General features: G+C 39.2%; 1 protein-coding gene across 3 annotated transcripts in view; it reads left to right on the top strand.

The window, feature by feature from the left end:
- Positions 1 to 2478: 2478 nt before the first annotated feature.
- TENM1 (teneurin transmembrane protein 1) overlaps positions 2479 to 25222 on the top strand; it is a 794660-nt gene continuing 771916 nt past the window's right edge. For all 3 annotated transcript variants that reach the window (XM_025431163.3, XM_049107241.1, XM_049107240.1), the window contains exons 1-2: positions 2479 to 3773; positions 19000 to 19066. The gene's annotated coding sequence lies outside the window, so the exon portion shown is untranslated. The remainder of the gene's footprint in view (positions 3774 to 18999; positions 19067 to 25222) is intronic.

Below are 25222 nucleotides of genomic sequence, written 5' to 3'. Positions count from 1 at the left end.
CTAGGCAACTGAATAACTGTGCTATATAGATTGCATACTCCATTACAATTGGTTATAGTTTCCTTTACATTGGGCATTCTGAAACTGGCAATTTAGTGTGCCTTCTTCCTGATATCCACATTTGAAATAGAAATTCTTGCTCCTATGAGCAAAACGACTTGAAAATTCTGCAACTTCCTGCTACTTAAATGTGTCTAGGGAATCCCTAAAGTTGAATAAATGCTTTAGGAAATCCACCTACGGTATCAGGCTGTGGACTTCCAGAAGCAGTAAATCAGTTCTTTGGAAAGGAAGAAAAGTGACAGAGCCCTCTGTACTTTGGAATTAGAAATGGAAACAATGTTTTTGAAGGAACTAAAGGTAGACAGCTGCAGACCAAATGGACTAAGGACTCCAGGGAGCTGTGGAAGACCAGTAAGGAAAATGAGAGGGAAGAATGTGAGAGAAAATACAAAGAGGAGGCAGCAGAGGAGAGAATTTTTTTTTTCTTAAAATGATTAAAAGGATTGTGCTATTTGCCAGGAGAGAAACAAGCTGAATTTCCTTTTATGAAATCCCTAGTTATCAACTGCCCTTTCCTTCCTGGGTCTTCCAAAAGAGTAACAAAAGAGAAAGCAAGTGTGAGAGTGAGATGATCCTGGTTTTAAATCCTGTATTCCATTTCCACAGCTGTTATGGTCTGTCCACCTACCACTCTGTCAGAATTCCCTTTTCATTTATGAGTTCTTTCCATAATCATTGGTTACAGAGTTTCCTTAGACTCAGAGTGTTTCTAGTCACTGGAGAAGGGACTGGCCAGATGTTTCTTTTTCCTCCTTCTAGAACTCTTAGTTGGGAATTGAGGAGGTATCCTGAAAGTCTTTTCCCTACACAGTTCAGGATTCTGGTAGTTCCTAACGAGGATTCTTTCTTTTATTTAGGGTATTTATGTATGATACATATATACACACACGCTTTTGTTTCAGAGGAGGGTAGTGGGTTTTAGGAAGGTTCGTTTACATATTCGTGTCGAGACACAGGCTTTACAGCCATGACTTCCCCCGTTGCTTTTTCAGCAGCTCAAGAGATGGTTCTGGAAGCAGTTGCTATCCCCCTACAGAGTCGAGTTGTCATCTTTTGTTTCTTTGTTGGCAGAGCGGTGGGGTGGGGGTGGGGGTGGGGTGATGAACGGCAGGGAGCCAAACGATTCCTGCCCAAAGCTGAAGGCGGTGTTGGAAAAGGGACGCAGGGAAAATTCAGCTCTTGACACCCGGAGTCTTTCCCCGAGTGCTCAGCTCGGTATATGTCCTCCCCTCGGTGGTGTACCGGGCTTATAATGCACCCTCTTTCAAATACCTGTATTAAAAACCAGGAGGAGGAACACACGGTTCCGAGATCTCTCCCCCTGGCGTCACCCTATACTACCTCTTTCGGAAACCGAATCGGGTCCCTCAGCTCTGGAGCGCAGGGACGGTACCGCCCGGAAGCTGTCCTCGCGCAGCTGCCACCACCCAGGGAGGAGAACAGCTGGAAGCTCTGGTGCGCGCCCACCGCGCCGCGAGCAACTCTTCCCGGTCATTAGGTCCAGCCAAGGCTCCGATCGTGCCTCATTGCAACCCCTAGCGGGCTCTCAACTCAGCAGTAGCTTCTCGCTTTCCTGTCTCTGCTCTTGCGGAGAAAATTTACAAACGTGCGTGCACACATCCACATTCACACACGCCGTTCTTTCTTCACTCAAGAAAACCACCAGGAAGCGTCTTTCCCCAAAAGAAGGTTCGACTCTTCGCGCTCTCTTTTCTTTGCCTAGAGGTTAGCAGTCCCCGGAACGCACGCGGGGCTCCCTCCGCTGCTCTGCGCGCCCCCTACCTGCCTACGGCGGGGGTGGCGCTGGGGGGAAGGGGCTCTGGCAGTACGCGACACTCCCGTTTCTCCAGTTGGTGCAGCTCCCCTGGCTCGGTACTTGGTATCTCCCAGGGTCTTGCTCTAGCTGGGAAGCCGGGAAGGAGAAGGCGACTGTGGGCGTCGCCGCCGCCCTTCCCGGAACCGGAGCCAAACTCCAATAGGGCGCCAACGCCTCCCTCTTAAGGTTCACATCTGGCGCGGCCGTGCAGAGGTTGGCGGCCGGAGAGTTCCTGCACGCGAGGCACCTCAAGTCCTGGGCATGCCCAGTAGGACTCCTAAGGCTCCCGAAGCGAGTTTCTGGACATGCAGATTCCGCTTTTCCGCTTTTTAGAGGAAGCTGAAGAGGGTGGGAAAGGAGGGATGCGGGGCTTGGGGCAGCGCGCTGAGTTCTCCCGGGTACGTGCCCTCCCGCCCCGCGGGGTGAGGGGCGGAGCCGGTTGCGGAGCCCGGGGACCCGAGCAGCGCGGCCGGGCGGGAGCTGAGCTGGAGCGCTGCCCCCTGTCCCCGCCCAAGAGGACTTTGTCAGTGCTGAGCTGACGCGCCGCCAGGAAGCTGCGGGGGGCGGCCCTGGCGCGCTGGGGTCACGCCATCGGCTGGTGGCACTCCGCGGTGCTCTCACACAGACGGACGCGAGCGAGCTTGCGGGTCACTCACGTACTCGCGGGCTTGGCTTTTCTGGAAGGCGGGGAGAGGGGGAAAGGAGGAACCCAATTTCCCTGGCTCCTCGCTCGCTTTTCTCTTCTTCTTCTTCTTCTTCTTCTTTTTTTTTTTTTTTTTTTGTTGCCAAAGTTATACTGGCAAGAGACTTCAGATTCTTTCTAAGTCAGTCCTGAGGCTGATCACAGCGCAGCAGTGATCACGCTCCTTTGTGTGTGTGTACGGTGTGTGCCCGCGCGTTTGTGTATGTCATGACTATGAAGCACCGTCCCAGGTTGATCTTGGGAATGACAAACACTCCTCTGAACCTCCTACCTCACCTAACCCTCGGAGGGGGGCGGAGAAGCCAGTCATGAGAATCCCCAGGCCGGAAACTCATTGTGGCACAAAATCTAAATTTTGTTGATCCATATTTCCTTCCTCTGCTCCCACCTCCAGCTTTCTCCTTCCCTCTCTCCATCCTTTAACACCCTACCCTGATCTTTCTCATCTCTCGACTTCCTTTCCTCTGCCCGTTACCTGCTCCCTCGGCCCTCCTCCTCCTCCTGCTCCTCCTCCCTCTCCCCATCTCAGCTGCGGCTAAAACCTGGAGTCTTGGGGAAAAGGGAAAAAAAAAAAAAAAAAACCCTCGGCTGTAGAGCTGTCAAACCGGGCATGCTCAGTAGACAGGGCAGGTTTTTTGGTCTCGAGTAGCGGAGAAACATTTTTTGCACCACCGCTACCAGCCTTAGAGCGCGGCGGCGGCGGCCACGGCAACATCAGCACTGCCATTCGCCGTGCAGACGCCCCGCACCCGGGAGCGCGGCGGGCTCCGGCTCAGCCCGGAGTTCACCTCCGAGTGCCCCGGGGGCTGAGCTCACCCCTTCTGCTCGCACACACACGCACACTCTCTCTTTCACGGACACTCACGCGTATACACACTCTCGCACACACACACGACCCCGGGCGCAAGCACCCTCCTGGCAAGGATCGTCCGCTGGCGCGGCGATAGCCGGGTTCGGTCCCTGCCCCCGGCGGCTGCCGGCTGAGAGCACCGCCGCCGCCCGCCGGAGGAGAGCGATGCGGGGGCCCAAGCGGCAGCTCGAACACTAATGTGGATTTACAGTCGTTTCCCGCAGGAACCGGCCGAGACGCCTGAAGTCCTGGGCACCGGCGGCGCCCGGCGGGGCTGAGCACCTGGCAAGGGGGCGGGGGACCGCACCTGGGGACGCCACCGAAACTTGCGCCTGGACTAGGTAGGTGCGTTGCTCTCGGCCCTCACGTCCTTCCCTCCGGCTCGCGGCCTCCACCCCCACCTCCCACCCCAAGGACTCGGGCGAACTTCGCCCCGAGGCTGCGGGCGACGGATGGCGGCTCCGGCCGTGAGCCACGGGCTGCGTCCGCTCTGGGAGTTCTGCCCGAGGTAGCAGAAGCTTTGCTCCTTCTTCTCCCGGCCTCCGCGGGGCCCGGGGCTCTGGACCACCCGGGGAAGGCGGCAGGTCGGCCTCGGTCTCAGTTCAAGCTTCCAGCGGGCCCTGGGGGCGCTGCCTTCGAGGGCTCGCTGGGCTTTTCTGACGACACTTTTGCCAACCAACTCCTCCGGTTGTGAAAGGGGAGCCCTCGCCTCGGCTCTCGCGCTCTAACAAGTGGACCTGGGCGCTGGGAAGAGGGGGGCTCGGTCTGAGAAGAGGCAAGGGGCACCTCTTCTCCGGCATCCCTCGCACCTGGAGCGTTCGCCCCGGGCTCAGCCACTTGCGTCCCGCTAGAGCCACCTCTCCAAGATGCCCAGGGGCTAGGACGCACTTTAGTACCTGTTTGCTTCTGAATTTTTCTTTGAGCCTCACTTGGGGAGCCCAGATTCGGGGAGGGGGGAACTCTAGAACCTCCTTCTAACCTACGCCGTCCGGGGCCCCACCCGTTGCGTCGTCCTATACCCCAATCTTTGTCAAAAGAGACAGTCATTACGCAGTAGTCGGTGTTCTGGGAGCCGTCGGTGTTGGCTTTAACCACGCGCTCAGCTGCGCGGGTTTGTGTGGTTTTTTTGCATTTCATCCTGAGACGTGGGCCCGGGAATCTAGCAGCGGCCAGTACCTCTGCGGAGCGCCAAGTACCCTCTGGGCATGCTTGGGGAAATAGAACCTCACTTTCTTCCACTCCACAAGGGGCGGATCGGCAATTCAGTTTCAGGATGCTTTTCCTAGAGGTGGAGAAGGGAGACTGTTAGCGCGACTTGGTGAGTGGATTTGTTTGCTGTCAGGAGTGTATTTAAACATTTCAGCAAACCCAGTGGAGCCAGTTGTTTACAATTGCGGAGACAGACGATCTCACTCCACTAGTAGATGTTGTCTCGACATCTATTTCGCCACCGGGAGAGTAGGGGCGGAGGCGAGGTCTGGTTTGCAGCTCCTGCTTGCCGTCGGCAGCTTCAGCTTCGGGCTTAGCAGATCTGCATCATTGCTCGGTGATATGCTAATATGCGTAGGAAAACTCCACATTTTCTATATGAAGCAGTTGGTCCGGAGCTGCCTGAACTTCCCGTACCCCCCACCCGCAATGTGAATCCCGAGACGTATTTGAGGTGGCCCAGAGAAATACGAAAAGAAGTTTCTGGTGCTATAGAAGGGCAATTAGTAGCCATTCGGTTTTAGAAACCAAAAGGAAACGAAATACCCCAGTGGACTCTAATACGTACTGTTTGATTAACATTTAATTGATCGCCTTTGTGGTAAGTAAGGGTCACAGACAGCTTCCTGGAATTTTAGGTTGTTGGTTTTATGATTACAACTAACCAGGTACTGTGAGAATCAGTCGCTCGCTACTCAACCTGTTTGGGAAAGACATTGCATATGTCTGCTCTGTTATTATCTTTTGGCTGAAATATCCTAGTTCATCTTCTTAGTCCAAAGACTTTCGTTTTGGAGCATAGGGGACTTAAGTGCTGCCAAGAAAGTACAGTCTAAGAAGGAAAGGTTTCTTAAAATTATTATTAAAAGGAGAGCCACAGCTTTACGTGATGCTCCATGATTACCCAGCATTTGCTTGTTTGCTCAACACCCCCTTTGCTCTTCATATCTGCATTGTGGGGGAAAATGAATTTTTAGAAGACGTAGTATGCCCCTTAAAGTAAAGAACTGGAAAAGCAAGATCCTAGCTTTTCCATTTTGGTCGAAGTTTATAAGACTTTTATTGGGTGATGTATTAACTAATTTACTATTGCGAAGTTTTTTTTTTTTTTAAGGGAGTTAAAAGCTTTCAACTATGCCCAAGTAATGTTGGAACCTTTTAATGATAATGAAAGTCACAAGACACATTTGAAAAGGAGTTCAAGTAATTTCCAAAATGAATCCGTGCTTTAAATGTTAGTTGGAACTTTTCAGATTGTCCCCCAGAATGTTTTTGATAAACAGGTGTTTCTGGAAAACAACTCTACAAAGAAATTTTAGCATTTGCGTAATAAAACTAACAGAGTCTAGTCTCTAGAACAATGCCAGACACAGTAGAAAATGAGTGTTTTTAATACATGAGTTAATATTTACCATTAGTTCTAGGTCCCAATTGTGAACATTATAATATATAAGGAGGCTGAAGGAAAGAAGGCTTTGTAGAATCATTGTGCTATAAAGGTGATTAAGTGAGACTCCAAATACTCAAACATATAGGAGTGTTAGAAAATAAAATCAGGTTACATGTAATTATGGTCTCATTCAAAGGCCTAATTCAACATCCAAGTCCAAATACCCTAGAAGTCTCATAGTTCCAATTCAGCTATGATATGTTTAAATAACACTGACATAATCATAGTTTCCTTTATAGTCATTGTACCTTTCTGATGCCTTTCATACAAAGATTCTTGCTGAAGCAGAACAGCTCAGTATTTAAGATTATTCTGTACAATATTACTTTAAATCATCAAACTACAAAATATTCTTTTGACATGTTGCCTCTGAACTTTATTTTCCATGACAATCTTAAAAACTTGGAAGTAGTAAGAAGGTTCAGTAGTAATTAACATAACAGATTTTTTTCTACTCTGTGTTAAAGATAGCCATTAGAATCCATGTAATTTTTGCTTGAAGCTTGTTTTTCCCAAAAGTCCATCGGTTTCAGTTTTTAGTTATCAAATGTTTAGTATAGATTATAGTTAATAAATCCCCTAAGGTCTCCCAAACTATTTATTTATTTATTTATTTATTTATTTATTTATTTACCCACCCACTGACTGACAGACTGACCTGAGGTCAGAAGAAGAGCACTACTTTGCATGCTCATATTTTATTTTAATGAAAACAAAATTCTTATAGTACATACTAGTTCTCCCACCCATGCACACACACAATCTCTAAAGAATGCCATGCATCATATATAAAACATATATAATAATTTTACTAAAATTTTATATATATTTTTAAATTCCTGTGACTTTACCCTCAAACGTGATAATCTGTGCACACTTAAAAAGAAAAGAAGTTACCATTTGGAATAAAGGTTTGAACTGGATTACTAGCACAACTACAGGCAGATTAAATGATGAAGAATATTGTAATAAAGAGTATTTGGCATTTCTGATCAACAGCATATATCCATAGCCAGGAATGTAGCTGCTGATTTAAGAAAAATGAAATCTTAGAACTCTTTCCATATACAGTAAGTGCTTTAAATCATCTGCAGATTCTGTGTATTAGATTAAATCACTATTTTGAATGTAGATTACAATTATTTTTCCTTCCCCTAAAAGGTAAAACATTCTGAATCCTGGCTTTCTATGATATTTCTATTTCTTTCTATTATCCTGGCTTAATATATTTATTTCTTTCCGTTTTCCATTGATTTTTTTTAGAACTGAGAAAAGTAAATATCAGATAGAACCAGCTACAACCATGCTTAGTTAGAAAACGTTTCACGCAGCTTTGATTATTCCCGATAACCTTGATGGTCCAACTATAGGTGTCTCTTCAGTATGTGGTACTGTGTTATGACAATTATGTGATGTACAGAGATTTTGTAGTTTGCTAGATGCATGGTGGTACAATTTAGCAAGGCCAACAAAATTGCTTACATTTGGAACCCATGAAAAATAAGGCTGAGGAAATTGGAATTTGATGTCATAAATTGAAAATTATTGTATAACAATATTTATATCAATTGTATTGCTAACATTTTTGTGTATAATCAAAGTAAACTAATTTTAATTGGAGATAGTAAATATTTTTATGGTTGATGTTGGATCTCTAATATTTAAAAAACAGTATTTTAAAGCCTGATAAATAAAGCCTGTTAAATTCTTATGTAACTTTAGGACTCATTTCTAGACCTGGAAGTATAATCTTGGATAATTTACAATTGAAAAAAAAATCGGACTTTTACTTCCTGTCCAAGCCTCTACTTTAGGTAAACAATAGCATATGGTGAAACATGCATATATGCCAACTAAACACTATCTCTTGGATGATGTTTTCAATGTGATGTAATGACTCTGAAATACTGGGTTCTCCATTCCCAACCTACTTTAACTGTGTGAGTGGAGAAGATAATTGGAAAATGGGTTAAATAATCTCTTTTCATGTTGGTGGAGCACCCCCTGTGAAGCTCTTACTCTGAGCCTTCATACCTGTGTTTATGGTAGGTATGTGCCAAGATTAGTATTTTTTTTCTGGGTTCTTATGACAGGTCTCTATGGCTCTCTCTCAGATATTTGAGTGAAAAGTTCAGTCAACCATCCAGCTGTTTGAGTTGATGCAAGCAAACATCTGGTTGGTTGAGAGAATTTTTTACTTAGTCTCTGGATGTTTGGAGTCATTTAACAGGCTGATGAATCTTAATATCTATGCTGAGAAAAGAAAGCAAAAATAAAATGAAGCACTTTAAAATAATATAGAGTACCTTAAACACTCTTGGATTACTATAAAATATATAATGAACTATGTGCCATTCTGAATCTACAGCGTTCTATGAAATGTGTAAGGAGATGTTGCTTGCATCCCTTAGCAATTACAAAAACAGAAACACACTGGCCTTTTCAACAAGCCAGGAGATTAAAAACTTTAACTTCAATTCTACCTCCCCCCTACGCCCCCACTACTGATTCATCCGTTTAAAGAAATCAACTTAAAGAGTTTGATATGTTGGCTTCTTACAATTTTCTGCACCTCATTTCCCACCAATTCTTCTACTGCCATGGAAACTAGACGGGACAGACAGCTGGGAGTCACTAATTCAGGATGGGAACCTGCTTGTTAATTTAATTTCATGCCAGCCTATTGGTCCCTGAAAGTAACCGTAAAAGGCTGGGGAATTAAATTTGCGAGCAATAAATGATTAAACAGAACAAAAATCAGTGCCATCTCTGTCATTTTCCTGAAGATCTTACTGCTTACCCTTTTTGTCCCCTACTCAACCAGATCTTTCAAAATAATCACAGAAATAGAGGCTTGATTTGTGCATTCCTGTTGGTATTTATGTGTGCTACAGAGCGTTTTTGTTCTATGAGGACATTCACAGCTGTAAAATAGGCTCATAATAGCTATTATATTAAAAAATATGTTCTTTCAAATTATGATTTTGTAGACTTTGAAGAAGCCTAGTTAGCAATTATAGTAAAGTTAAATATAAGTGATGCTTGAATTTTCCAGTAGGATTGGTTATTTTTCCTTTCCAAATATGAAAACAATTTTATTAAAATATCTATGCCCCAGTTGTTTTTTTTTTATTACAGAGACCAAATGGATTTGAAAACATTTATTTGAAATCTGTAAAACACTCATTTTACCCGTCACCATAAAGCATACTGATTGTTTTAATTTTAATTGACTAAGTTGTCAGTTGATAAGTAGTCAACAATGAGGAAATTGCCTTTTAATGTTTCTCATATTCTGTTGTAACATTTTTGTGGCTGATTATGACTTACAAAATTGAATTTTGGAATCACAAATTCTAATATAAGCTGAATTGCAATCCATGTTAAGCTTTTTGCAATATTATCAGCAATGGGTCCTAATAAACTAATATTTTTTCCTGAGAATTTATGGCTGTAAACAAATTTCTATATTATTGCTAAGAGTGATTCCCAAAAAGGATTTTGGTGATGAAAAAAGAATGAAGTTCTGTATTTATATGTCACCAGGTATTTTTGTTTTAAAGTGACTAGAATTTCAAAATATAAATATCCCAGACAGAATTTTTAATGATAGAATAAGCTGGAAATTTATAATGTAGGAAAAATTATATTTTTACATTTTAGTGAATATTGATAATATTGGTATCTAGCTGTGTGTTATTGAATTGCATATATTTTGATTATTGGTTTATTTTTGGTACTTCGGCCATAATGGTGTAATATGAAAATAGCTGAGTAAAATGTGAAAAATTCAGTCAATCATCATTGTTGAACATATAAATTTCCTAGTATCTATCTGTGTCCTATCTTCTGTGTCATGTCCATTTCTTCTAGCCTTTGAGCAGATGCTTGGCATTTGGATGTACAATGTAAAATAGTAGTCAATCATCTAGATGGTTCCAAATATCTGACCAATGAATTTTGGCTATTCATCTAAATAATGTTCTGGTGTTATCACCTTAGTTTCCCTTTTGAAATTATCATATATTTACTTTTCAACTGTTTTCCTATTTAGATGAAAAGTATTGTGAATATTCAGGACGAGGATGCAGTTATATATATAAAACTTGTAGAATCCCTATATGGTTATATCAAAGGAAGTCCATTTTCATTTTAATGTTTGGAATTACAGTTTAATGTTTTTAGCTGCCTGTGTGAATGAGGATTTTTAAAGCAGCCAAAATAAAAGTACATTACATACTTTGGGGAAAATCTGATCACTGGCTGAGGTCAAGGAGAAAATTTCCCAGTTGCATGGTTTTACATAATTGGTGATTCTAAGTGTTCATATTAACTTCTTATGCCTCTATCTGGTTTAGACACCTGTCAAAGAGAGGGTGCCAGATTAGGTGGTCAATTGGCTTATTAGATATTATAATCCCTGTGTCCCAGCTGTATATAGACATTTTAAGAAAACTCTTCAGTTGTTCAGAGAAATTAGAAAAAGATACTGCAGATGGCCTATCTCAATAATCCACGTTTTTTTCAGGTACATTTAAAATTAAATGTCCTAAGAGATGATTAATTCAGGGAAGTTATTGATAATGAACTCATCGTATGCTACACATCCTTTGCACCTATGATGATGCCTTATTAAAGGTGTCTCAATCTTGCTAATTACCACCTGTGTTTAAATATAGAGGTGTATAAATACACTACAACCACAGGGTGACTGGAAGCCTTCTAAATCTGAAATGTTCCTAGCTAACTCAATTCCTATCAACAGAATGTTTCTGATCAACATTTTGAATTTATACTCCATGAGTTACCCCCTTTAGCATTAATGATTTTATTTTTTTAAAGCTGCTCTGCTTAATTGCAAGCATTTGAGTGATACTGATGTGTGATCTCCTGCTCTATTAACTAGCCCCAAAATATGTTTGTGTTTATGTGTGTGGGGATGGAATTTTTTTCTAAAGGAATATTTATCAAATACTATATGTACATTTTTATATGGATTTTGCAAGTATCATTTACAGAAACGTACATCACTTATTTGCTTACTCAATGCTTAAAATGAGTATATCTTTGTGATTGTGACTCATTAAATGTTTACAGCTCTAAGCAGTGTAGGGAAGCATTGACATCATTGCTATGCAAGTCAAATAAGAAACTCCTTTTGGAAAGATAGTATTAATTTCACTAATGAGATCTAGTGATCTCTAAGGGAGAAGGCTGTGCAGTTGATTGGCCATTGATACCTATAGCTTAGATTTGAGAAGACTCTTGTACCTTGAAATAGCAATAAAAATCACTCTCATTTCTTCTTCTTTCCCTTTTTCTTTTTTTCCTTTCCAAGAATTGAGGTAGTGCATAGGGTTATGAGAAAGGAAGCTCTGGGACACTGGTAGTGATTAGCCTTTTTATTCTTTTTCTAAATCTGACCATTTCTTTGAGTATCCTAGAGAATTATAAGTGTAATGTAAAATATTATTCTTTGTATTGTTTTTGGCACATACAGTCTCTCAATGATCTTGAGTAGAAGCTAAAATAATACACTGATTTCCTAGGTTGTTATTCTTTATTACAGATGTACTCTGTGCATATATCCATACATTGTTGGTGCATTTGTGATTTATCTTTCACGTTTAGTGTAATAAAATGTCAACACTTAGGTGTGACACCATTTATTTTTGGTTTCAAACCCATGAAGCGTTAACACAAGGGTGTTACATTTTTTTCATTGTTTTGTTCTTTTCTCATATTTGAGATATTGCCTTGATGAAACATTGGACAACTTGTGAAAGTGAGGTAATTTTAATGTAAACAATTAGAATTCAGTGCAACAGAAATATTTTAGGAGTAATTCAATCTAGAATAGACAAAATTTTAACAATATATTTCTGTAAAACGTGGAATAAAACATGTTTAAGAAAATGTGTAAAACAGGAATAGATGTAGTGAGAGAACACTGGTCCTGGGTATTTAGCAAAATACCTGGAACTTCTTTGTTGTAAGAAAGGCAGAAAAAGAATGACCTTTATACAGACTTCAGGGGCAATGTGTGATGAAGTGTCAGGTCTTCCACAAAGACTCTATAGGTCTCATGGACTGTCCTCTTCTTTTACTGAAGACTTCAGTATTACATGGGTTTGATTATATATCATAAAACAGTCTTCATGAAGAAAAAACTTGATCTGTTCATTTCTTCATTCATTCATTCATTCATTCACCAAAACTTTTTAAAAATGCCTCTGCTTACCCAATGATACAAGGGCACTTTAAAAATTTAGATTCTAATGGAGAAGGCAGACATATATGCATACTATTGTCATGTAATAGATGCTCTAGAAAAGGAATTAGAATGCTCTGGATGCTCAAAGGTAGATATAGTTAAGTAAAGGATGTGTCATTTGAATTGGCTTTTAAAGAATAGCTAGGAATTTTTTAGTTGAGAGAATATGGGGAACCACATTCCACATGGGAAAGGATTATGAAAGGGCACAAGGCTAAATTAGTAATGGAGAATACCAACCCAGGATAGTAGAGTTTCATTTTATTTTCTATCCAGATTGGGGAATGGGGTTGGGGCTAATGTCTATTTTATATCTTTCTATGTGCCTGACACACAGAAGATGCTTAGTAGATATTTGGTAAGTGAATGAATGTATTAAGATTTTCCTCCATGGAGAGTTGTACTGGAGAATGGTGGTTTTTCTGCTGTTTATCCAAAATCATACAATGTAGTATGTTGTAGCAGAGTCTATAGAATTAGATGAGGGGCTTTAAAGTGAGGGGACAGGTCACCAACTTTGGTTTTTTAGAAAGATGACACCTATATGAAGAATGGATTAAAGTGGATTAAGAGTAGTAGCAGTGAGACATCGAGAGACTATGTTGTAACTGTGAGCAGTTATGAGGATATGAACTAAGGCAGTGACAGTAAGGATGGGGGTGGGGAATTCGAGAGCCATTCATAAAGTAGCCTTAGTGGGACTTGGAAAATGAAAATATTTAGAGGGTGAAGGAGGAGTGACTTTGAGACTTTGGCTTGGGAAATTAGGTAATGCCATTAAGCAATATAGGGAACATAGAAGAAAAAGTCAGTTTTTGTGGGGATAACGAGGTCATGTTTGGATTTATTTAATGTAAGACACCATCTAGACATCCAGATGGAGATGGTTTGTAACAGATGGAAATTACAGATCTGAAGATGAGGTCTGGAGGTAGATATTTGTGTGTCATTGGTCAATGTAGTAGTTGAAATCATAGGAATAGGAAGGGAAGTTCTCCTAGGGAGAGGGCATATAGAGTAAGAAGAGTAGCAAGGGTGAAATCTTGAGAAACACTCAAGAGGTTGGTGAAATAAAAGAAGCCTTCAAAAGAAAACAAGTCAGATTAAGGTCAGAGAGGTAAGAGGCAAACCAGAAAATAATGAAGTAGAAGCTAGGGGAGGGAAGGATTTTATTTTTTATTTTTTAAAAGATTTTATTTATTTATTCATTCATGAGAGACACAGAGAGAGAGAGAGAGGGGCAGAGACACAGGCAGAGAGAGAAGCAGGCTCCATGCAGGGAGCCTGATGTGGGACTCGATTCCGGGACTCCAGAATCACGCCCAGGGCCAAAGGCAGGCGCTCAACCGCTGAGGTACCCAGGCGTCCCAGGCTGGATTATAAATCCCATCTAGACAAATGCATGAAAAGATTATTCACACAAGGAAATAAAAATGGCCAATAAACGTGAAAAAGGGTGATCAATAATAAAAATAAACATGAATTAGAAACAAAAACAAGGGATTTTTTGTTGGTTTTGTAGGATAATGCTCAGTGCACTTGCTCAAGTCCCATATCTTAGAGTCCTTGATTCATCTTTTTTCACACCTGGCCTCCAATCAATTAACAAATGTTGGTGACTGTACCTTCAGACTATGTCCTGTCTGAAACATTTTATATTCCTTCATTATTAATACCTTAGACCTAACAACTATCATCTCTCACCTAGAATACTGAAATAGCCTCCTAATTATGCCCTTACCTACATTTTTGGCCTCTGTAGTTTTCCACATAACAACCAGGGTCATCCTTTTATTTTTTTTTAAGATTTTATTTATTTATTTGAGAGAGAGTGAGCAAGAGAGAGAAAAAACAAGAAGGGGGGAGGGAGAAGCAGACTCAACACTGAGCAGGGAGCCTGATGTGGGGCTTGATCCCAGGACCCTGAGATCATGAACTGAGCTGAAGGCAGAAGCTTGACCAGTTGAGCCACTCAGGCACCCCAGGGTGATCTTTTTAAAATATAAATAAGATCTTGTGATTTTCTCACTCTTTGATCTCCAATGGCTGCCTTCTTCTCACACTTAAAATACAATTTAAAAAATAATTTTAAATTGTTTACTATTGCCTACAAGGCCCTATATAATTTGGTGTCTGTTGGGCCTTTCATCTTACTATTTTATCTGTCAAACTTTGGTCATAACATTCTAGCTACACTGTCCTCCATTTTGTTCCTTTAACATGCCATGCATTTTTATTTCTCAAGGCCTTTGCAGTTGCCATTTCCACTGCCTGAAATGAATTTTCTCCAAGATTTCTGTAAGCTTACTTTCCTGCTTCATTCAGATCTTTGATCAAATATTCCTTAACCATAGAAGCCTTCTTGGCCATTCTATGTAATGAGTCCTGTCATGATTCTTCATTTTCTTTGCCTTTATACACTTCTATTTTCCTCTTATTACTCATCACTACCTGACATCACACTGTATTTTTGTTTATGATTTATCAAATCTACTAGCATATTAGCTCTATGAGGGTATGGGCTTTGTGTCTGTTTTCTTCACTACTGCATCCATATCACCTAGCATAGTGCCTGGTACATAGTAGGTATTTAATAAGTAGTGATTGAATAAATGCATGAATATAAGGACATGATGAAATGTTAGTTGGTATAGATTTGGCAGTTTGAAGCAAAAGCCTTAAAAATGCTTATATCCATTTGACCCAGTAATTCTACTTCTGGGAATTTTTCCTAAAGAAATAATGCAAAGTGCAGAGAAAGCTTTATTTGCAAAGATTTTCACCAGAAATTATTTGTAATAGTTGGAAAAATGAAGGAACCTAAATGTTCAGCAAGGGAATTGCTAAGTGATTTATGGTACATCTAGACAATGTAATATTTTATGGCCATTAAAGATGATGTTTACAAATATTTTACGATAAAAGGAAAATGTTTATGTAAGAAAGAAAAAAAAGACTGGAAAATCAAGCACAAAAGTGATTATGTGTCTTTGGAGGAGATGGGTATTAGGTGATTCTTTTTCCTTTATACCTTCTGTATTCCCAGATTTTCTACATTAAGTCTGTATAGCTTTCATTGCCAAAAAATACATTTACAAAACAAAGAGGAAACAAAAACCACAAAAATAAATATTGCCACCTTAGATAGAGGTAAGGTTTAGGTCATAAATAACAAAGAGGATAAACCTGTTCTTCTTGAGAGTGCTAGAGGGAGAGGAATATACCAATTGTTACTGGGACCAGCTGTTCTCTGGCTGCTTTGTTTTGAAGAGATCTACAGACAGGGAAAATAATTGAGATCCACTGATCCAATCTAGTTTTAGTCATTGGAGAACCAAGAAGCGCTGAGTTTATCCTGTCAGAATTTGAACAGGATGTTCAAGGGAGATTAGGCAAGTTAAGACTTCTTCATATTGCTGTGGAAACCATCAGCAATTTGCTTCATGTAAAACAGGAGTGATTACTCACTATATTTCTTCATGTCATGTAGTAAAAACAATTATGTGAAGTTAGACTATAGATTGCTTGGCTATTCAGCCACAGTCACCTCTAATGGAAAAGAAGAAAAATAGCATTGACAAGTTTTGGCAGGTCTCATCATTAGAAATGCCCATATTGCCAGAAAGAAAAGAAGCTGCAGCCAATAATGTAAACCTAGAAGTTCTCTAGACCCTGAGGAAGAAAGTGACGATACAGAGTGTTGCGGCATTAATTGTCTGAGAGCACTGATCATTGTAATGGGGAAACCGTCTCTGTTATTAACGCAGTTGTTTTCTACAAGGTCTTTGAGTAAACGTCCCATTAGAAAAATAGCATTAGGGCTTTCAAAGTATGTGTAGCAATATATAAAGATATACGCATTAGTAAAATAAAGTGCGACCTATATGCAGCCCAAAGTCCCTTGAAAATAGAAAGTGTTAATAACTTGTTATAGTTATAATTAGTATATAATTGAATAATTATTGAAAACAAGTAAAAAATGGCCCGTTTCCTAAACAAATAAAAATTATACTTTTGAAATCCATCTGAGAAAGATATTCATCCCTACACACATATATTTATATTTTGATATATATGTATTTTTATATATGTATGTATTTTTTGAACCAGACTCTTAGACCATTCTTCTGTTCCTTCACCTTCATCTTATTCACTTCCTCTCCACATCCAATCTCAGATGATGGTTTTGTTTTAAGAGGCTGAGAACTGAAGGATGTAGAATATTATTCTCTACATAGGACCAAACAAGAGGCAGTAGCACTAATTAAAGTGTGGGTTAGATGAACTCTTAATGAGCTATTCAGATTTGACTTTAGGACCCTGCTTGCAGGCTCTAGCCTATCTCCAAAACCAATAGTCAGTACTGTGAGATGCATTTCTAACATTTGTGTATCCTACTGCTTTTGCCTCTGGTTTGCATTACTTGGTTGCATTCAATGATGGTCCTGTCAAGAATTCTTTTTTTTTTTTTCCTAAAGAGTAGCTAGCCCACATGAAGTATTAAGACAGTCAGTGGTTTCTTTTTTGGAAATGAATTCTTGAGTGAAATACAGAGGTTAAAGGTGAAGGAAGTGGTACATGTTTGAACTGGTAAGTGACGGCATAATAACCTGGGGTATCTTATATAGATCCATGTATGAACTGGCCTTTTCTAGTCATAAATGGGGAGCTATCTTCCTGAAGGCTTCAGTTTGAAGGCAGTTGAGAAGTAAGCAGAAAAGAGCTAAATCATTTCAAAGCCCTTGCTTCTCAGTCCTCTGTGTATGTCACCAAGGCAAAATGCTGCATATAGGGCAGTTTATTTTTTAAAGTACTTTTTGCTAACCTCCTTGCAGAATCAGCCTGATGGGTATGAAGCCAATTTCTACAGACTTGCTCTGGTACATGTGGCAGAAGAGCCAGAAATACTTTTTTGTAGTTTAGATGTAAGTACTTCCTGAAATGTCTTCCCTTGAAAGATTCTAACTTAGCACTATTATGGAACCACATGAACACTTGAGCAGAACTATGTTTTTTTTGAGCAACCATTAATGGTGATGAAAAATGCACGTCAGGCAATTAGATTGCAACTAATCAAGAGCAGCACTTCAGTCTATTATGATTTATATATAGTATATTGGATATTGAGATCATTAGTAATAATATAATGTTCTATTATTATCATTACAAGGTCACATTGATGATCTTTGTCAAAGGTGACAATAATGCTATTGACTTACATTTTAAAAAATTGCATTTAGATATTTTCTTCTGCCTTGATTTGCTGTGCAGAAATTTTTAATTGTTTGCCCTTATTACTGAGATTTTGCCTCAATATAAAAAGAATAAGTTTTGGGATTACTTGATTGATAAATTGGGGCCATAAGGTTAATTGAGTGCCAATCATAAAATATTGGAATACTAAAGTTTGTTTTCCCTTTTATTTTAGTTCAACACGCTGCCTTTTCTAAAATGAATTTTTTGAGACTTTTTTTGGTTTGTTTTATTTCTTTTTAATTTAAATTCCAGTTACCTAACATGCAATGTAATATTACAGTGTAATATTATTTTCAGGTGTACAATATAGTGATTCAACACTTCCATGCAACACCTAGTGCTCATCACAAGTGTCCTCCTTAATCCCCATCCCCTATTTCTTCCATCCTCCCGTCCACCTGAAATAGATTTTTGAAGAATTTAAAGCATAGCTTTTCTATATATGAGTGATATATGTTCATTATAGAAAAAGAAAATACAGATACACAAAAAATGAAAAGAAAATGTATTTTACATACATATATGTCTTTTTAAAAGCTAGACTCATGTAATTACTTTATAATGTGCTTTTTTATTTATCAATATACTGTTAACATTTCTGTGTCAATGAAATATGTATACACACATACATACGTGTACATATGTAGAGAGAGAGACATATGTCTCTCAAGTCAGGCGATATAGTAGGAATTTTGATAGGAAATATTTCCTGCCCCTTTGCCTAGTACCAAGTGTGGCCTATGGAGAAATATAGTTAATGTTATAACTATCATGAAGGAAGTCATGTGGGACATTAGACAAATGACTGAACTGAAAGTGAAGGGACCTAGATTCTAGTCCTGGCTCTGCCACTAACCACATATGTGACTTTGTGCAAGCCATTTAAGCTCTCAGTCTGTTTCTTTAGGTTTGTTTTGAGGATTAAATGAAATATGTATATGAAGGTTTCTGGTGAACTATAAAGAACTATTTTAGTATAAGAAATTTAAATTACTACAAATTATTTCTATTGGTGAAGACTCCTTGAAATTGTGGGCATTTCATCTCAAAATGAGTGGTATATTGAACAATAATTGAATACTATTAAATTGGGGCTGTCTTGTGGGTGAGAATCCCATAGCCCTCTAGGTATACTCATTGTTAATTTTAAAATTCTTAGCTATATAGTTAATATGATTGTTTGAAGTTTCAAGCAGACCTTTTAGGAGACTGACCCCATTATTCCTTGTGAATTGCAAAATGAAGTCTTATGTTCACAACCCCCATGCCTCCTCCCACCCCAACCCCTCATGCATCTCTTCCTTTCCCTCATAGAAGGATTGCTTTGGACCTGCTTGTACATATGTTTGAAGGATAATTTGGCCTAATTTGTTTACAGGAATTACAAGAGTGACCTTTATTCAGCTGTCTCCTTTCTGATTCCCATAACTTCTGGATCTATCGAGGTATGTGCATTCTACACTGAAATTTACTTGGGGAATTGAACACTTTGTTGTATAATGTGAAAAGAACGGAATGTTTCAGATATAATCAGTTCTATTCATTGAGTGTCATGTAAATGAAATACATTTTTTTAAACCTTTAAAAACCTATTTGGCCATGGTATAGATAAGTGTGTGTCTGTACTCCATAATTGTTAGTCTTTGCAAAATCAAATATGCAAGCTGTCCTACATATTTGAATGATCCTGTGACCTTTTCTGTAGACAGCTGCTAAAACTAAGAGACTCCTTTCCTAAGGGAAATATCTGCAAAGTACAAGGGAAGACAGTGGCCAGTAAGGATGTTTGAGAACCAATGGTTTGAGAACCATTTAATAGTTCTCACTGACGGCAAATAAGCATGGCATTTTTCCATATCAATGGAAAAAAATTCATTCAGAGAATTTTACTGACAAAACAAATATTTGCCTCCTGAAATGAATCTTTTAATTTTTTAGGAAAGTCTCAAGTAAAATATCTGTATTGATGTGGTATTGCATTCATTTATTTACCTTTCCATCCTTCCTTTCATCCATCCATCTACCAGTTTATATGCTCAATAAATACTTATTGCCCAACTACTGGGCAAAAGTTATTGTGCTTTTTATTTTGGTAAATGTGCCAAAATAGATAGAACTCACCTGGAATATTGAGAAAGCAATTGCTTTCTCTATTCAGTCCTCTGGTAGATGGAATATGTGAAAAAATGTGGCAAGATGGGGGAGACTTAGATTAATTAAAATCTACAGTTACCTGAAGGACTTCCCTCATTGGCCTTCATTCTTATTAAAAATATTGGTCAGTGTTCAGTACTTAGTAAGAAATAGAGAATATTATTTTTTCCTTTGCTACTAATATTTGATAGTGCTACACATTATTATTCAAATAAGATTACTCATCCCAACTTGTAAAAAAAATAAATAGAATGATCTGAATTTGTGATGTCTGTGGAGTCACTTGATGCTTTCTCTAAAGTATGTAAACAATGAAGTTATATAAAAATGAAATTGTTAAAATCTTGCAATTTGCTTGTCAATTGAAAAATACAGCACAAATACGTTAAGGGTTTTTTTTTTTTTTAATTGGGTTCCAGTTAATTGGAATTAGTCTGTAAAGGGAATTTTAAGTGGATTTGTCAGTTTTTTAAACTATGCATATAGTTCCATTTGCCATTCTTCTTGAGGTACTGCCTTTAGGGAATACTATAGCCAAAAAGTTGCAATCGCTATAGGGAAAAAAAGTATCAGAAAATAAAATGACAGATTAAAAATGAAACTTACTGAGGAAGTAAGATGAGATTTCTGCATTTTGTGTCATTTGTGGAAATAATGTTCTTAATTTGGGAATTGTAAGTCTGCCAGTTGTGTAATATTAACTGAGAGGTATTTTTTCATACTTAAGAAGACTTAAGTGTGTGAAAAATGAGTCTTCCTAACCTTAGGTGATTGAGTAGATCAGAATGGAGGAAAAATGCCTAACAGGCCAAAAGAATGCACACTTATGAAAATAATTGGCACTAAATATTTAAAAGGTTCAGAGAGCAGCTAGTTTTCCTCCCTTAGAGAGACAACATGGTATATGCTAGAAGAGCCTGTGCCTGTTAATCAGAAAATCTGGGCACTGCTCCTGGTCTTAGAATACTGCTGATATGGTCCTCCTCAGGTCATTTTCCACTCTGAGCCTTGGTTTTCTAGTATCTATAATAAAAACTTTGGATAGCTCTAATCTCAGTGTATGATTTTTAGAAAGTTAAGGATTCTTCTCAAGTGTGCAAAATGGAATCAAGATTGGCCATTAAGCTGGAATACACATACCAGTTGTTGTTAAAAAAGATTGCTGCTTGTTTAAGTGTCTTAGTGCATTAGTAATAGGGCTTTATTTATGTTTTATGTTAAAATAATTTTGTGTCCTAACACCACTGCCCCCCCACCACGTACACACCAGTATTGGCATTATAATATATAGAGTCAAGTAGAAATTCAGTTAGTAGTCTTATTTTTCTCCTCGATAAAAATGCTTAACTTTGGAATGCTGATGTGTTGCTCTTCTGTAAATCTCTTGAAATTCAGCAAAACTGTATATTTCCTCCCTCTTGCAAGGTGGTCATTCAAGGTCAAGCATCTCTCTGTAACTTGGAATCAGCCAAGTGCATAACCTGATGAGTTCAGACTCCAATGCTTTCAATCTGGCACCCTTCATGAGCATTGAGTTCATAGTAAAGCATTTAAAATATATTCTTCTTCATCTACATATCACAGCAATAACAACCTAGGCACAGGACAGTGCCTGGGAGCAAATAACCACTTGGAGTTAATGATCTGAGGGGCAGCTGAAGGACCATTGACTCTTCCTAGTCAGTCCTTCATCCCTATAAAATGTCTATTCCTGAGATGGCAAGCCTTCAATAATTTTTCTGTCTCACATTAGATTGACTGGTGGCCATAAATAATAGCGTTTAATACATAATAATGAGATGTGGAAATGCAATAAAATATCAACAATTCTAGTACCTTACAGAGATGGCTATTCTGATCAAACCCAAAAGAAAGAGTGGTAAATAAACTTCATGAATCATAATATTTTAGAAGTGACTTTCCCCTTATTGATTTGAAATGAGATATAAGAATTCATATGGTTTAGGGGAGCAGTTCTCTTTTCTTTTTTGTTTCTTATTCCACTGACGAATGATCCAATATTAGAAATAATAAAAAATGCCTCTGACCTGCATTTTAAATGGATTTTTAAAATAGTTTATGTTCAGCTTCCCCCTCCCTTTTTGGCACTAGATTCAGCTTTTGAGATATGTATAGCTTTGAAATAATTAGCAAACACAATTCTACATTTTTTTTTTTTAGTGGAAGAAGCATTTTTCACTGATTTACTACTGTGACAAACAAAAATTTCTGCAGTGTGCCAGGCATGGTACTAGGTGCTGGGGAAACAAAAACCAATAGGAGACATAGTCCCCAATCACAATCTCATGGTAGAGAGGTGAGGCCTGACTTGTACACAGAGAAATAAAATAACCAATTGTTATAGGTGTGGAATGCATATGAATTTATTTGCTCATGGCACTCATATATATTTTAATTAAAAATATTCACATATTGGAACCTACTTAATATATATAATCTCAAATAGCTCCCTACTCACAAAGTCTTTAGGAATCACTGGTCATGATAGACAGAGTGGCTCCCCGAAGATGTCTATGTACTAATCCCTGGAACCTGTGACTATGTTGCATCACATAAAGGGGAATTAAGATTGAAGATGGAATTAAGGTTGCTATTTAAAAAAAAAAAAAGGTTGCTATTTACCTGACCTTAAATTAGGAAGATTATCCTGGTTAACTGGGTGAACTCATTATGATCACAAGGGGTCTTAAAAGTCTAAGAGGGAGGCTAAAGAGAGAGGACCAGAGAGATGACAGCTTGAGAAGAGCTTGGGCCAACATTGCTGGCTTTGAAGACAGTGGCCACAAGCTAAGGAATGGAGGTAGCCTCTTGAAGCTGGAAAGAGTAAGGAAAAGGATTATCCCCCACAGCCTCTAGAAGGGAGTGTAACCCTGCCAACACTTTTACTGTAGTCCAGCAAGATCCATTTCAGACTTCTGACTTCCAGAACTGTAAGATAAATCTGTGTTGTTTTATGCCACCAAGTCTGTGGTAGTTTATTATAGTGGCAATAGAGGACTAGTACACTGAGGTTTACCTGGTTCAGAAAATTTGCAGTAAAATCTCTAGTTAGCAGTCATGATTGCTGAAGGGCATGGTTTATTATGATCTTGGTGCACAGGGATATTTGACTAGGGACCATTTTTCCCCTGGATATGCATTATCAGGCCCCTCCTTTAGAAGTACAACCATTTATGAGATCTCTAAAATCCTACTGACAGTCTCAAGGAGAATATAGCCCTCTTTCTCTCTCCTAATATGGACCAATTAGGTCCCTTTATTTCCATCCCCTTGTCCCCCATACCTCTGCCTTGATGTCTAGGATGCAAAGTTCATGGATAGGTGAAAAGTAGAAAATTATCTTTCTTTCATGTGACCTACAGCAACAAGAAAGATATAGGCACTACTATCCTAATAAATTATCCTGACATGGGTTTTATGACAAGTATAAAGTTGGGAATTGAATATAGTATGAAACAGGAGTCTCAAGCTAGTGGCATACTACTCAGGATCAGTCCTCAGATTTGTTTTGTTTACAACCCAGGACTCTTCTTTTCTTCTCTTTCCTCCCTTCTCCTTCCTTTTTTTTAATGCTTATAGCTTGAGTGTACCCTGTTTCATTCCCTGTGTCTGTTACCCCCTTCTATCTTATTCTTTGCTTACCTAACTCATGTGTTATGATCCTGGGCCCTATGCTATAGAGGTTCAGTGCATATGCTTTGAGGTGTAAGTAGATAAGATGATCCAATTCTGCCACATATTTGTACAACTTGGACAAGTAGATTAAATATAATCTTTCTAAACTTTAGTCCCCTCATCTTTAAAATGGGAATTATAACACTTATCATGATGAGCACTGAGTAATATATAGAATTGTTGAATCATTATATTGTACACCTGAAACTAATACTGTATGCTGATTATACTTAAATAAAATTAAATAAAATGGGGATAATAATTATACCTCATACTTCGTAAACTTGTGAGGTTTAAGATGGCATTTTGCACAATGATTGCATATAACCTAGTACATGCTCATAAAGATCAGCCATCACTCTCACTACTGTTATTGCCACAGTGAGAGCCGAGAGAGAAATTGCATCTAGTAGAAGAATGAGAATCAGGCATCTGAGAAGGCTTCATGTAGAAGGGAATGCTAGTATATTAGAGCCATTCTATAAGTGTGGACTGATAGGGGCTAGGAAACAGCAGTATAATCTGACGAACAAAAGGCAAAGATGGGCAGATGTTCTTAGCAAAAGAAGCAGTGGCACAGAAACATCCAATAGTCCTGGCCCCTTAGAGGAGCTATAGTCTTTCTATATAGGTAAAGGGTGATGTGGATGGTAAGTGTGAGAAAAGATGAGCCTGATGAAGAGGAACTTCTACTTCAAAGGAACATCTCCTTTCTCTTGCTGACCAGTGGTTTTATAAAGCTACTTGTAAAATTTTAAGTTTGGTTTACTACCCACTGAGCCTCTGTATTGCCTGAGAGCAACCTTGAAACTCACTTAGAGACTCAGTTTAAAAACCACTTCTAGGGGCACCTGGGTGGCTCAGTGGTTGAGCATCTGCCTTTGGCTCAGGTCATGATCCCGGGGTCCTGGGATCGGGTCCTGCATTGCGTTCCCATTGGGAAGCCTGCTTCTCCCTCTGCCTATGTCTCTGTCCCTCTCTGTGTGTCTCTCATGAATAAATAATAATTTAAAAATAAAAATAAAAACCATTTCTATAGGCATGGAGGAACTAGGAAAACATTTTAATAATCACATTTGTGATGTAGAAGGGTCACTCTGACTGGATGATGGGCACCGAGGAGGGCACTTGATGGGATGAGCACTGTGTGTTATACTATATGTTGGCAAATTGAAGTTCAATAAAACACACACACACACACACACACATAGACACATATCTTTTATATATATATAATAAAGAAGGTTCACTCTGGTGATAGTATAAAGGATAGATTGGAGCATGTAATATTGAAGGCCAGGGAACCAATTAAGAGACTGTTGCCATAGGCCAGATAAGAGATGATGAGGGTGGCATCCCATCCATCCAGGTGGCAGTTGACAATGAGAATAATGGTAGATGGATTTGAAGAATGATTCTCAAATTTGAGTGTGTATCAGAATCACTTGGAGGGCTTAAGTTGCAGATTGCTAGACCCTTCCCCCAAGTTTCTGTTTCAGTTGGTCTGTGGTGGGGCCAAAGAATTTGCATTTCTTTTTTTTTTAAGATTCTAAAAATGTATGTATGTATGTATGTATGTATTTAGACAGGGAGAGGATGAGGGGGGGGGGCATGCAGAAAGAGAGGGAGAAAGAATCCCAAGTAGACTCTGCTCTGAGCACAGAGCCCAATGTAGGACTGGATCCTAGGACCCTGAGATCATGACCTGAGCCAAAATCAAAAGTTGGACACTTAACTGACTGAGCCACCCA

This window comes from Canis lupus, chromosome X, assembly GCF_003254725.2.
Source record: "Canis lupus dingo isolate Sandy chromosome X, ASM325472v2, whole genome shotgun sequence".
NCBI classification, from domain to species: Eukaryota; Metazoa; Chordata; class Mammalia; order Carnivora; family Canidae; genus Canis; species Canis lupus.
The sequence above is the reverse complement of the archived record's forward strand: the minus strand, read 5'-3'. Positions and strand labels throughout refer to the sequence as shown.